At 42.8% G+C, this 13,643-nt stretch overlaps 1 protein-coding gene across 3 annotated transcripts in view; it reads left to right on the forward strand.

Annotated features, from left to right (window-relative positions):
* The first annotated feature begins 8,318 nt into the window (after window positions 1-8,318).
* Window positions 8,319-13,643, forward strand: part of SNCAIP (synuclein alpha interacting protein) — an 87,479-nt gene continuing 82,154 nt past the window's right edge. The window contains exon 1 of one of the 3 annotated variants that reach the window (XM_015615063.2): window positions 8,319-8,530. The gene's annotated coding sequence lies outside the window, so the exon portion shown is untranslated. Of the gene's footprint in view, window positions 8,531-10,649; window positions 10,747-13,643 lie in introns of those variants that run through there. The other 2 variants (XM_015615068.2, XM_019005324.2) reach the window with 2 other exon arrangements.

Here is a 13,643-nt window from a genome sequence, read left to right on the forward strand (position 1 = left end):
AATTGGAACCTGTTTCTTTGCCATTTCAAATATATCAAAGGAAAAGACACAAAAGAAAGAGGAGAAGAAACAGAAACAGCTGGAAAAAAGAGAAAAATAACTCTAGTGTAGAACACAATACTAGCAGGACAAATACAAAGAGAATAGGAATACCATGCAAGATGTGTTATCATTGGCTACTATCATCCTTCTTATGACATACTGGAAGAAAAAAAAAAAAAAAAGATCAGAGTTGGAATCTTCATGGGTGTTAGATCAACATCATTCTTCTTTGATTGGAAAAGTTATGACAATTTAGAACAGCTGTTATTTGGCCCATATTGTTTTTAGACATTTTTTCTGGTTTTATTTTTGTAAATCACAGCAATGATCACGGGACAGAGGATGGATTGACAATACGAACTGTGAATCCCATGGGACGTGACTGCTGTTTTGAGTTTTCAAAGTCTTTTGAATGCTTAATACAATGCTATTTGAATAACTAAGTTTTCTTTGGCAGAAGCCCTATTTGGTATCAGAACAACTAAATGATGACTTCAGATGATAATTACCAAATTGTGTTATTGCTGGTTCATAATTGCATGTGTGAGTGTTGGAAGAGGGAGAAGTTGATTCTGTGTTAAGAGTCAACTGTGTTATTGGCCATGTGGGGAGAACTGGTATTCCAGGCTCAGAGGGTATCCTGAGTTCAGAGGGATTTAGTTTAAACTTCAGTTCAGCTTGTGCTTTGAAAATATGTCCTCTTCCTCATGAAGAACAGTATGTTGTTTCTTAATTAGGTTTTGGTCTATTTTACCCACAGTCCTTATCTTCTTGTTAAGGGTATTTACAAAGAGTGCCACAGTCTAATATGCCTTTATAATTGTGATTCTTTTATGAATTATTTATTGCAGACAAGTACTACTTAGTAGCAACAGCAGAATAATACAGAAAAAAAGAACATGAATTGTTTCTTCTTTAGTTCCCAATAATTTAAATAGGTATCTGTTGGATATCAAAGATAGCAAAGAGACAGGTAATTACAACAGTGGAAGAAAACAACAGTGGAATAGAACACAGGAGAACCAAAGGAAAATGCTGTCTGAAATAAGCTTGTTTGTAACTGTCTCTGTGCAAAGTAAGAAAAGGAGGTTTTCCTGTGGTTCTGCCTGCAGCTCCGCTGTGGTGAGACCCCCTGGCATACTGCATCCAGCTCTGGGGTCCCCAGCACATGGACCTGTTGGAGCCACCAGGCTGCTCAGAGGGATGCAGCACCTCTCCCACATGGGAAGTCTGAGAGAATTGCATTTGTTCAGCCTGAAGGAGAGAAGGCTTCAGGGCGAACTAACTGCAGCCTTCTCTCACATGAAGAGAGCCTAAGGGAGAGGAATGTTTTCCAAGAGCAGGTATTGACAAGGAGAAGAGGGAACTGTTTCAGATTGAAAGACAGCAGGTCTAGTTTAGGTAGTAGGAAGAAATTCTTTGCTGTGAGGCCGGTGAGGCACTGGAACAGGTTGCTGAAAGCATCTGTGGATGCCCTATCCCTAGAAATGCTCAAGACCAGGCTGGATGGCCCTCTGCAATGTCGTCTAGTGGGAGATGTCCCTGCCCACGGCAGAAACAAGATGATCTTTGAGGTCCCTTCAGACCTGGTCCGTTCTATGATTCTGTGATTGTACAGAAATCAGCCTGAAACCTGATTTCTTAACCTTAAAGCAGTCAGGTTAAGTCAGCTTGAAGATTCCCAAGACATTTTCCCTTTTCCAGTAGGAATGTATAGAAATATGTAAATATCTTTAATATTAAATATTAATGATGGCATAGAAGAATTCTCCTGTGTTTTTCTTTGTTCACAGAACTACTTCCAATCTTGCAGTTGGAAGCTCAGGCAGACAGGTGGTTTTAGTAAGCTCTGGTAAACATGGATTTGCCAAATAAGAAGTCACACGAATGGGAAATTTTATTCCTTATGTGAATATTAATGTTCAGAAGCATCATGTCAGTAACTGAGAAGATGGAAACTCTCAATATCTGATCACAGCAATGATCAGATGTTACAGGTGAACTGGCTTTCTTCCAGGACAAAGCAGCACCTTTACTAAAGATGGCTGTAGCCTTGGGTTGATGCTGACACGCAAAATGCCTGTACTCAACCTTCTGTGTAAACACATTTATTGTCTGTGATCTCTCACCATATATTGAAACTCTGTTACTATCCTTACCCAAAATAGTGCCTTTGATCATGACAGAAGTCCTCTGAGAGGTTTTTTAAGATGGCATTGCAATGAGAGTGGTCTGTATTGGGAGCAGTGTGGCCACTGTTGGCACCTTTACTTTTATAAGAACCAAAGCAGACCACTATATACTCTCATTTGCTAATACAGCAAATGAACCCTCTCTTCTAAATGAGCAAAGCAGGATAAAGAATTGATGTTTACTTACCAAGGAATGATTTCAGGGCTAGTTTTAGCCGTCATTGTGTCAAGTTCTTTACATATGTGTAGATACGCAGATAGATGTGTGTGTCTATGTGCAACTGCATGTCTTCGTGTGTTGCCTGAGATTCAGTAAGACAAGAAAACAGGAAGCAGCCACCTCTCTAACTGCTTAGAAACACTTTGTTTTTCTCTGTGTCCCCTGAGTTCTCTCCACAGAGAGTTATTGTAGAATTCGTGAATTCAGCTGAGAAGTAATAGGCCCCAATACACTGGTCAATCCCCAAAACCGAACCTTTTCTGCCCTAACTTTTTAATGGGAATTTGCCTTCCTTTCAGGCTTTTATTACAGTCAGCTGGTTTACAGAGTGTTTTCTCTAGAGTGTTTTTTTTTAAAACATTATTTTAGCAATTACTTAAAGACTGTTTGAAATGTCTTGCTTTGATCTAATTCAGGAAATAAGAGTCTTCTGCCAAGGGATTGACAGTAAGCATGGATTTAAACTTTCTCAAAATAATGTTATTAATTGGGGCATCTTCAAAACAGTCAAATCAGTAGTGGTGTACTGGTTAAAGCTATAAAATTTTTTATTATTTCACAATGTTGCTGTGACCGGAATTCACTTCTGGCTCTTACAATAAGTTTATGGCGGTACAGATTTTGCTTGAGGCTCAAGTGAAACATAATATTTGGTCTTAATCCAAGTTAATGTGTTCCCCAGTCAGGATTTCCTCTAATGACTCATTCATACCCCTAATGAATTGAAAAGGATATGTGTAAATTGACATTGAACCTAAACTCCAAGGCTTTTGACTTTTTATCTTATCTCTGATTTGGCACCATGCAACATCTTTATATTCTAATCACATTAAAAAAAACCCAACTTTTCTTCCTTGTTTTTCTTGCCTAATGGGGGTCACATCGAGAATGTGTGTCATATATACAGGATGGGAGAAAAGTGGAGTGTAATTATGGACAGCCAACCACGTATTCCCAGTATAAAACAGTAGCCAAGTAATCCCGCAAAGCTCTAATGCCGTAAGATAATGCAAAAACCCATCAGGTTCAGCTGCTTTGTGGGATCTGCTTCTGTGCATGCACTCATCCTCTGAAGAGTGCAAATTCACTTTCCCCTTAAACAGGAGCATTCCCCTAGCAAGTGATCTGGCTTCAGCATGGGAGGGAGAAGGAGCTAGGCCAGGACAGTTATGGAGCAGACATGTAATCCATTGCTTCAAATTCTGTCTTACCTTGTGGCAACTTGCTAATGTGGCCATATCCAAAGGTGGTCTTGGTGCATAAAGCAGAGGAATAATGGATAGAAAAAAAAAAAAAGAGGAAGATTTATTATGATCTGTAATTTGTTGTGAGGTTCACACTTGGAAGCTTTCCAATTTTCCAAAATTAATTTTCAGAATGAAAATCTGTGATGTCAAATATTCTCAAATTCAAAGTTGTGGGCTTGAATTACTGTTAAAATATCAGGGAAGTTTTAAGAAATCTGTTATAAACTATCAAAAGAACTTTTGGAAGGGGGCTTGAAAACATACTGTAAATACATGGACAGATTCCTATTTACATTGGGCAAAGTCAGAATCTCAAAACTCAAACAAACTGAATGAAAAGATGGACAAAGCATACATAATTTAACAGTGAAGCTAATGATATATTACAACAATGTTGTTAGGACTGTAGTAATCAAGATTAGATCGCTTTCTGAAAAACATTCTCTAGTTCAACCAGGAATTGTGGGGCTTTATGCCACAAATCAGAGTAGCTGATTATGGTAATTGTCCCTGACCTTTTGAGGCAATGGTGCCATGTACTAGCTTTCCAACCATACATACAATGTTCAGTTCTCCTGCACAGCTGTGCCAAATGTGTGAGCAAGACCTTGGATGTCACATTGTGAAATCCTCTGTGTGATTTATCCAGCAGAATAGATTAAATAAATAAGCATTTAATAAAGCCCAGGCTTGAGTCTCCTCTCTGCCCACAATGCTGCCAACTAAATGGCCTCTTAAGATTGCAGAAAATACTTTCTGCCCAACCCCAGAAACAAAGCTATATGCACCGAAAGATGGTTTTGAACCAATTATTTGTATTTTTGTAGGTCTCTCTCTTCTTATGGATGAGGAACTGATCTGCATTCTTTTCAAGGCAAACTCTTACTTTCTGAATTCTGCTGATGTCAGACTGGTCCACTGTGGGCTAACAGATCAGGTTCAGGCATTACAAGCACTGAAAACAGTGCAAAAACACAACAGAGAAACAATTGTTTTATTGCAGTCCCAGATATGTAGTCTCAATTTTCCTTCAGATGTAGCAGCTCCATGAATCTGAGATGGTTGAGTTACTCATCAGCATGTGTGGTACCATTTTACCAATCCAAGTGAAACAGTAAGTCATTACTTCTAGCAGTCCATGCCACATTGTCATCATTTTCTCAACCTAACAGAATTGTGCCTATACCATTATTTTCTAAATTATTATGTGCTTCTAAGAATTAAAATGTTGGGGTTTTTTTCCAAAATGAGAAAAATATTTTATATTTTTATTGCAGGGTAGACTGAAGGTGGGAAAATTTAGGAATGACACTTTTCGGAAGTTAGATGTATGGTTGACTTGATCTGTGTTGTGTTTACCTCCACTCAGAATCTGAAGGTGAAGACAGGAAAAATTCACCTGGTTTGGACTCACCCTTTTGAAATCAGTACATAAATTCTGTCATGCCCTAAAAATGGTAGTTGCTCTTACCGATTCTCAAAGCTAAATGTGTTTTTAATCTTTTTAAGTTTTTATTTTTTTTTTAAGAGATGACTGCCTTGAATGACTGTGAGTCATCATGGTTCATCATTTGACCAAACTAAAGCTTGTTCTTTGTTGTTTCAGGAGATACCCTTACACTGTAATTGCTAGGTTTTGCTTCATATGATACAGTTGTTGATGTTCCTTGGTGGAGATACTATACATCAGCAGACCTAGATCACCTAGGTCTAGAACCTGGATGTTCACAGGCTGCCTGTATGTATTAGTTACATAAAGTCCCTCAGGTTACCAATTGTTAGAGTTACCTGTACAACACTGATTCTCAGCCTTAATGCTCTGGAGAAAAATGGCTATGTTGCTGGGCTCATCTCTTCCAGGCTTCTGCTGCCTCCTTTCTGTTCCAGTCTACCTTTTCCTTCACAAGGCTGCTGCACATATCCAGGAAAAAGCATAGAGGCACCAGTGTTGGTCCTGCATAGGAATAGAAAATCTCTTGCAGGAAATGTCTCCATGGACTTTGTGCCTTAAGTATAATGTGGTCATGTCTTCATAAGCAGTGTCATGAAGCATCATACTTTTAAATGCCTCAAACTCATCTCCTAGAAGATTTTCAAAAGGAACGGAAGGTTTTGTCTTGTGCTCATTAAAGTCAATGTATGTGATCACTGGCAGATGCTGTGACTGATGCTGACTGCCATGGGCCCTTGAGGTGGGCCACAGATCAGTCTGTTCACATGTGCATCCAGCCATACTCTGCAGTTGACACAAATACTGGCTTTGGCTTCACCACGTAGGAATACTGAGGTTCAACAAAGCCACTGAATGATCCCTAGAAAAACAATGGGCAACGCACTTTTGAAACACTTTACTCCATCAGGAATAGCGTTATCAATGACAAGCTTTTCACTATTTTAGCAAATGTTTGCATCAGCATGCACAGCAAGAAGAGAGCTAACATTCTGTGATTTTAATTTAGACAAAAAATAATGATGGGGCCATATAACGGGCAGTAAAAATCCACCCTGAAGTTCTTACAAGAACTGAAGTTGTGTATCATAATTTAAGGGATTTTTACAGTTACACAGCCTAGTCAGCACTTCTTATTTAAACACTATTTTCAGCAATGATTTCAGAAGCATATACACAAACAGGGTTATCGGTACTAACCGAGACACTGTTATATATAACACATACAAGGATGCTTGGCAAGCTTTTATCTTACAAATTGTATTGGCATCTGAATGGTATTTATAGACTCTAAATTAAAATAAGACTTTTTGGTTTTGCTTTTTCATCAACACTGTTTGTCAGGCAGGCCATACTCCTACACGATATTGTATTCTGGAGCTGACCTGCATTCCTTTTAAACCATTTAATCACACACAGCTGACCAACATTCCTGGATAAAACCATCTAATCACAAGTGCATTACAAATACCCCAAATGTTCACTATCTCAAATACATGTACAAGTATGAAACAAGCACGTACAAGTGTGAAACGTGCAGTATCCAAATATCATTTTCCTAAAAGTAAATGACATAAAAGTAGACCTGTCCAAAGTACTCCTTTCTCCACGTTCAGTGTGCACATGTGGTTAAGATAGTATAGCATTGCACCACATAGTTGGCCTTGCACATAAACATTAGAAGACATCACTGTAATTCATACTCGTTTGTTTTTTACACATCTCAAAAATGTAGTTTAAAAAGAAAGAAATATAATAGCTTTTCACTTCTAGGCAAATGTATTACATAAACTAAAAATGCATGATGCTGCAGCTCCTAGATAGCTCAAGTAATGAATCATGGAGGACTGTATTTCTTTTCACGTCCAAGTTGCTGGGTGCAGATGACAAGTTTATCAAGGTTGTTACTGTCTGATGACCATGTCTCAGGGGATTTAAATTACTTAAAAGGGGCAGGAACAGGGCTGTTTAGGCACAAGACTGAAGTGTTTTCCGCACTTCCAGAGACACTCTTCCAGAGCACTGCTACACGCTGACTGATGTGGGCATGCTTGCAGTACTGCTGAGTGTGCTCTGTGGGCAGTAGTTTTCCAAAATGCCAAAGTAGTACAAATCCACTTAAATTTCCTACGTGCATCTCTCAGGCTTTTGCAGTCCTCACTCTTCAGAGTAAATTAAATTTAAGAAGTTCTGTGTTTGAAAGGTGAAAGCACACAAGAGCAGTGGAAGGTGGAAAGGTAAATAAAAGGATACACTTTAAGAGACAGGATGGAAAATATGCCTATGAAAAGTAAGGGGAAAACGAAATAGGCTAAATCACAAAGAAGAAAAGCCAGCCAAAGGTTCACTTCTCTGCTCTCCTGCTGCCATCAGATGCCTGGGTGGCAGGGCGTTACTGGGGCTAACCTCTTTGGAGGACTCCTTTTTTTCGGGCACCCCTGCAGTGTCCGAGGGGCAGCCGGCAGGTTTCTGCCCGGCTCACCGAGCACCTGCAGCGGCGGGGCGCAGGAGCACCTTTAGCAGCACTGCGCCAGAAAACGCTGGTTTCTTGCCAAGGCAGGTGGGACCAGCCCGATGGGAAGGTGCACGAGGATGCCTCTGTCCTCGTCAACCTATGAACCAGAGAGGCTTTCCAGGTTTTATAGTGGACCAAAATAAATTAAAAAATAAAAAAGAAAATCCACCCCCCCAAACCCACCGAGTTTTATTTCAAACAGATGTGAGCGGATTGAACTCGGCATTTTCAAGGGTCGAGCTCTGCATTTCCATTATTTTTAGTGCGGCGGGGTGCCATGCGCTTCGCATCGGACACGCCGGAGCAGTCTTCAGGCGCCGCGGGCAATCGCTCCTCACGAGCGCAGGGCCCGCAGGGCGCGGAGCCTCGGCGGTGGTGGTGGCGGAGGCAGGCTGGGTGGCAGAGACAGGGTCGGTGGCGGTGGCAGGATGGGTGGCGGTGGCAGGATGGGTGGCGGAGGCAGGGTCGGTGGCGCTGGCAGGATCTGTGGCCGTGGCTCCGGGGGCAGCGGTCCCAGAGCGGGGTCCCGCGCAGCCTCCGCGCCCCCGCCCCGCGCCGCCGGTCACGTGGCAGCGCCCCCCGCATTGTGACGCAGCAGGGCCGCCCCCTCCCCTCCCCTCCCTCCTTCCCTCGCTCCCTCCTTCCCTCTCCCTCTCCTCCTCCCGCTCCTGCCGGCCGCTGCCCGGTGGCAGGGCAGGGGCGGAGGGCGGGGCGGCGGGAGCCGGGCCGCTGCCGGATCGCTGCCTGCACCGGCGGGGAGTGGCGGGGGGCGGCAGCCGAGAGGCGGCACCTGGGTCCTTTCCCCGTCTCCATCACCCCCGGCTGCTGTGGAACGGCCGCGGCCGAGCGGAGCGCAGGGGTGAGGTGAGGAGAGGGGAGCGGAGCGGGCGGGGGGCTTTGTTGCCGCCGACAGCGCTGCCCCCGGGGCGGCGGGAGAGGGGGCGCGGAGCCGAGCCCGGGGTGCCCGGCGGGGGCGCGGGTGGTGCTGGAGGCGCTTCCCCCCCGCCGAGGCGTCCCCGGGGGCGCCGGAGCGGGGCTGCCGGGCGGCGGGAGACGCGGGCGGCGGGCGGGAGCGGCGGCGGGGGGCGAGCCCTGGCCCCCGCCAGCCCGCCCCGGGGAAGTGCTTTGCGCATGAAATCAGGGCTGAACGCAGGGGGTTTCGGCGGGGCTGAGCACATACGTGATGTCAGCCGTGCGAAGTGGCGCCGCGAAGCCCTTGTAGCGCTGTGTGAGCCGCGGACGCTCGCAGCCGCCGCTGAGCTGCCGCTGCTCTGCTCGGAGCCGGGCGTCCGGGCGGGCACCCAGCCCTCAGCGCCCTCCTGTCCCGCCGGGCAAGCCGAAATCTGGAAGAAAATCAAGCAGGAGTGGCATGTTTGTAACTGTGGGGAAGCAAATGCCAAGCTGTCTGGTAGGGACATGCTCCAAGGCTTATACTTGGGTCAATCCAAAATCGTGGTTTTGGAGCAGCAGGGATCGAACCTTTTTCATACCCCTATCAATGAGTGTTTTATGTGAGCAGATGTAATTTTTATAAAGGAGAGCCCAAGGATCAGGTTCTGATGGTACTGGATACAAACCAGCCCCTCTCAGTCTTCATTGTCAGTGTTATCACCTCAGAGCACTTTCAATGGTTGGCTTAAAGCCACATCTCTTATAGAGATATTAATGAGTCACAACTGTTCCTCTAAAAGTCCCCTCACCCCAAAACCCACTAAAAAATTGCTAGTGCCTGTGTTTTCCATGGAAAATCTTACCATCTTAGCCTTGTTTTATGCCTCAGCATTCCAATAGCAAAAGGTAACTGAAAAAAAGTTTTTAAAGAATCATTCTGAAGCAGATCACTTGACTGTTGGGCCCTTTTCTGTTATTTGAATGGCTGAAGAAAGATACGCAGTCATAGCATTGGGAAATCAAGATAATTTTATATTTTGTGCAAATAGCACTGATCCTGCAGCCAGAAATTACATTGAATGATGTGCATTTAACCTTGTGCAGCATGCTGTAGCAGACTTTTAATGGTGTCCTGCCCTTTCTGAGTTATGTGCACTGCATGTGCTTCCAGCAAGCCATAAAAAGCATGACCTGTTGCCTTACTACCACCCATAAACATGAGTTTCTTCACCCTAAAATTGTTGGCATCTAGTTCATGTGTGAGCTTATGGTTGGTGGACTTTGTAAGCCACTTCTGTCTTCATACTGCTAAGCCTGCAAATGTGCCTTGTGCAATACTGGAGCCATATTTTGAAGATTTAGCAGGTAAGCTGAAAAACTGGTTTCAAGACCAGGCTTGTGAGGGTTGCTCAAGGGCTAGCTCAAACACAGAAGCACTTTTCGCCGGTATAAAAAAAATTAGAATTTGACCTGTTCAGTTGTCAAAGAGACACTTGCCTCATCACTGCAGTTACAGTACAAAAATTTTAATTTACCCTTCAGGTATTCCTTAGCACAGATAGCCCATGTGTGAAAAGGCCTGTAGTGAAAAGGCTCCCTTTCTAAGGTGTGATATGCTTAATTTCTGCATGTTTTCATGTGTCAAAGATGAACCTAGGCACACTCACCATTCTGCTTAATACAGTTGTGTACACTGTCTTAACTGGCAGTTTACTTCTTTTTCAAGTGTTGTGATTTCTGGTCCTTGTCATTGATTGAGTGTGCTGCAGAAAGCACGTGTGTGACTTGCAGCTTGTTGAAAAAGTGAGTAAAATAGAACTACATCAGAGTACTGGCCCAGTGTAGAGTTACCTCCAAACTCATGCAGCGAGTGAAAAAAAACCTCTGTCGTTTTTGAGCAAGCAGTCCAGTGCAGGCTACTCAAAATGCTTTTAAGTATCATTTTGGCATGAGAAGATGGGCAGTCTTTCAGGTAAGGATGTTCTGTAGAAGATAGTATCTTGCATTAGGTAGAAGCTGCTTGTCTTAATATTTTTTTCTCTAGCGACAGCAACATGGAAATTAAGTATATCATGAGTTCTTTGGGGCCAGCTTTTGAGTTTACAAAGAGCCACATGTAAAATTAGACTGCTTGGACAAGTTGACTGAAGGTGCCCTTGAAGATTCGGTCCCTTCATGGAGCATTGTGAGTAAGTGATAAGTCATCTTTTTCATAATTGCAAAAGCATGATCCTGAATATTACATATTTTGTAACTGTTTCTTAACTGGGCATCAACAGAGGTTGAAAAGCTATGAACAGTCCCTCTGCTTTCCAATTGTCCGGTTTTCCTGGCAGCTGAAATCTGTTCCCATGTTGACTCCGTAAGTGCAAGAAGTCTTCATCCCACACACTCCTGAGGTGGAATATCACCTGCATTGGCACAGCTCTCTTTCTCACAGTCCACTTCCAGGATGTCTCAGTGTCTCAGACCTACACCTGCTTCCACAGCAGCTCTGTCCTTGGACACTTGTCTGATTAGAAGCAGGAAGGGGAAAGCATGACAGCCCTGCCACAGCTGCTATAGCTTCTGCCCTCTGAGATGGAGACATGCAAGTAGTGCTGCCTCCACAGGTGAGAAGATAGCAACAAGAAAGGGGAGCAGGCAGCCAGAGGCAGCCCTGTGAGGTGACTGATCTTTCATAGACAGCGGCACATAAGTCCTGCTGGCAGTGGTGCAGGGATGATGGTACTTGCGACACCTGACATTTGCTGTCATGGAGCAGTGATGCTGCACCTCAGGAGCACAAAGGCCAGTAGTTCAGCAGCCTTTATAGGAAACAGCAAATTATCTCCTTCATCTGGTGTTTAAATGTTTTAGCTGACTAGAAGAAGTGGATAGCAAAGCTTTATCTGCACCCTTGTCTGTCTCTGATTGTGCACATGGAGCTCTAGAGGCAACCCATGAATCATGACCAAGGAAGCAGGGAACAATTCTTTTTTTTTTTTTATTTCAATTTTACTAGAATAAGCCTGCATCCCTTTTCAGGTAGATGTCAAGAGGAGAATATTCTCATCCTTCCTTATGCAGCCGTAATAATTAAAGCTAATGCCAAGTAAAATAAAGAAAAGTTTATACTTTTCATATGCAAGTCTGTAAGTAATCTCTTTGCCAGTGCCTTACTGTGTGTTGCTAAGCAAGTACAGTGTTTTTTTACAGTTGAAATGTATATGTTCATTGTCAAAATGAAAAATATGTTAGAAAAAGTTGAGAAACATTGGATTTTGGAAGGGTAAATAGTAATTCTTTTCAACTCGTGTCCAAATAGGACTATAACTAAACTAAACTGAAGGAAATGGTGCTTAGATAATTGGCAATAGGACTTAGAGTAGCGTTGTGTTTGCGCTCCCTCTTTTTCTGGCAGATCTGTTGTTTCTCAAAGGAGGTAGAGAAGATAGGCTTACATGGAGCAGGTGCATAGTAAACACAAGGGAACTGCTTTTTAAATGCAAATGTGGTTCTACAATAGATTGATATGCACAGTGGAACCATTGGAAACAAGAAGATAGAACATATGCATCAGACACTTTATTGATTTAAGTCCCTGAGAGAGTTTTAAACTGAGAGGGGAAAATAATTAATTAATTTTTGTAGTAGAAATATTGTCTGCTATTTTCCTAAGGTGGAATGGTAATTTTGTCTTCTACAACAAAGCTCCAAGTTATTCAGGGTTCTGAAGGTCTTAGTCCTGAGTTATCAAAGGAAAGTGCAATTCAGCCATCACAGTTGGGCAACTGGGGCAATCCTTCATTAGGTATGTTTTCTTGTCTGCTAAGGAGTGTTTTCAAAAGCTTATTTTGAATATGAATATGGTTGATTTGCACTTCATAAAGAGTTACTAAGCAGTGCTTGAAAGTGTTTTTTTCTGGTTGAAACATAGCATTAGGTTTGTGAGGTTTGCTGTAAGCATTTCCTTTCTGGTGCAATTTCCTCCTCAGTTCTTGTTTGCAGTCAAGCTGCTGGCATTATTTTTGTTTATACCAGATAAAAAGCATTGTCTTACTTATCTTTTAGACTCCATACAGTGTACTACATGACCTCTTCTTATATAAAAATCCTCCCCCTTTTCCCCCCACTTCTGTTTTATTGTTACTGAATCAATCTGGAGCTTTCCATTTAAAATTAAATTCTAATCAGGAACTTAGCACTTCCCTTCACACACACACACCCCCCTCCCCCCATTTTAAGCAACTTGTTTACATCTGTGACTAAAAAATCAGACTCTGCTGCATAGCTTTCTTGGAACAGGCTGCCCAGAGAGGTTGGGAAGTCTCCTTCCAGGACCAACTTGGATATAGTCCTGTACAGCCTGCTCTGGGTGAGCTTCACCAGGGGGACTGGATTTGATGATCTCCAGAAGTCCCTTTCAACCCCAGCCATTCTGTGAATCTGTGATGTGCATCACAGGGGCATGGATGTGATTGTGATTTGGAGCTGTACTTCTCTGTGGGTTATTCATCCATGTAGTTCTTTTGCAGGATCTTGCTATACTGTCTGGCCTCTTTTTTTTTAGAATTAGAAAATACCTTTAACTGCTTATATGTGCATGTACATACCTCATGTTCTCTTTTACTAAAATTCAGATATAAATATCTATGCTATCTAACGCCTTTTGTATACTGTGCTGTCAGTTCCAGTTGAGTCACAGTAGAAAATTTATGGAGATCCCATAAGCTGATTTTGAATGGGCTCAAGATATTAAATACTGAAATTGTCAGCCTGTTGAGGCACTTATTTGAATATTTGTAAAAGCTGGCTCCAAGATACTTTTAAAAGCAAACAAAAAAAGGGCCAAACAAAATGAAGCAAAATATATCTGGGAAATAATATTGCACACAGAAGCAGAAGAGTGCTTCTCTGCTTAGTAAGGTAATAAGCTGTGTCATATTCCCTGACCCACATTCTACCATGCTAAGTATAAGTGTACTCATTTCTCTTGTTACATGGAAAGAGGCTTAGGGTATGTATCCAAATTATGTTAATGTCTAGGATACTACCATTTTGCAAACTCATATGCGGAGCTGTGGATAAAGCACAATATTTGTGC

The sequence above is a fragment of the Parus major genome, chromosome Z, assembly GCF_001522545.3.
Source record: "Parus major isolate Abel chromosome Z, Parus_major1.1, whole genome shotgun sequence".
NCBI classification, from domain to species: Eukaryota; Metazoa; Chordata; class Aves; order Passeriformes; family Paridae; genus Parus; species Parus major.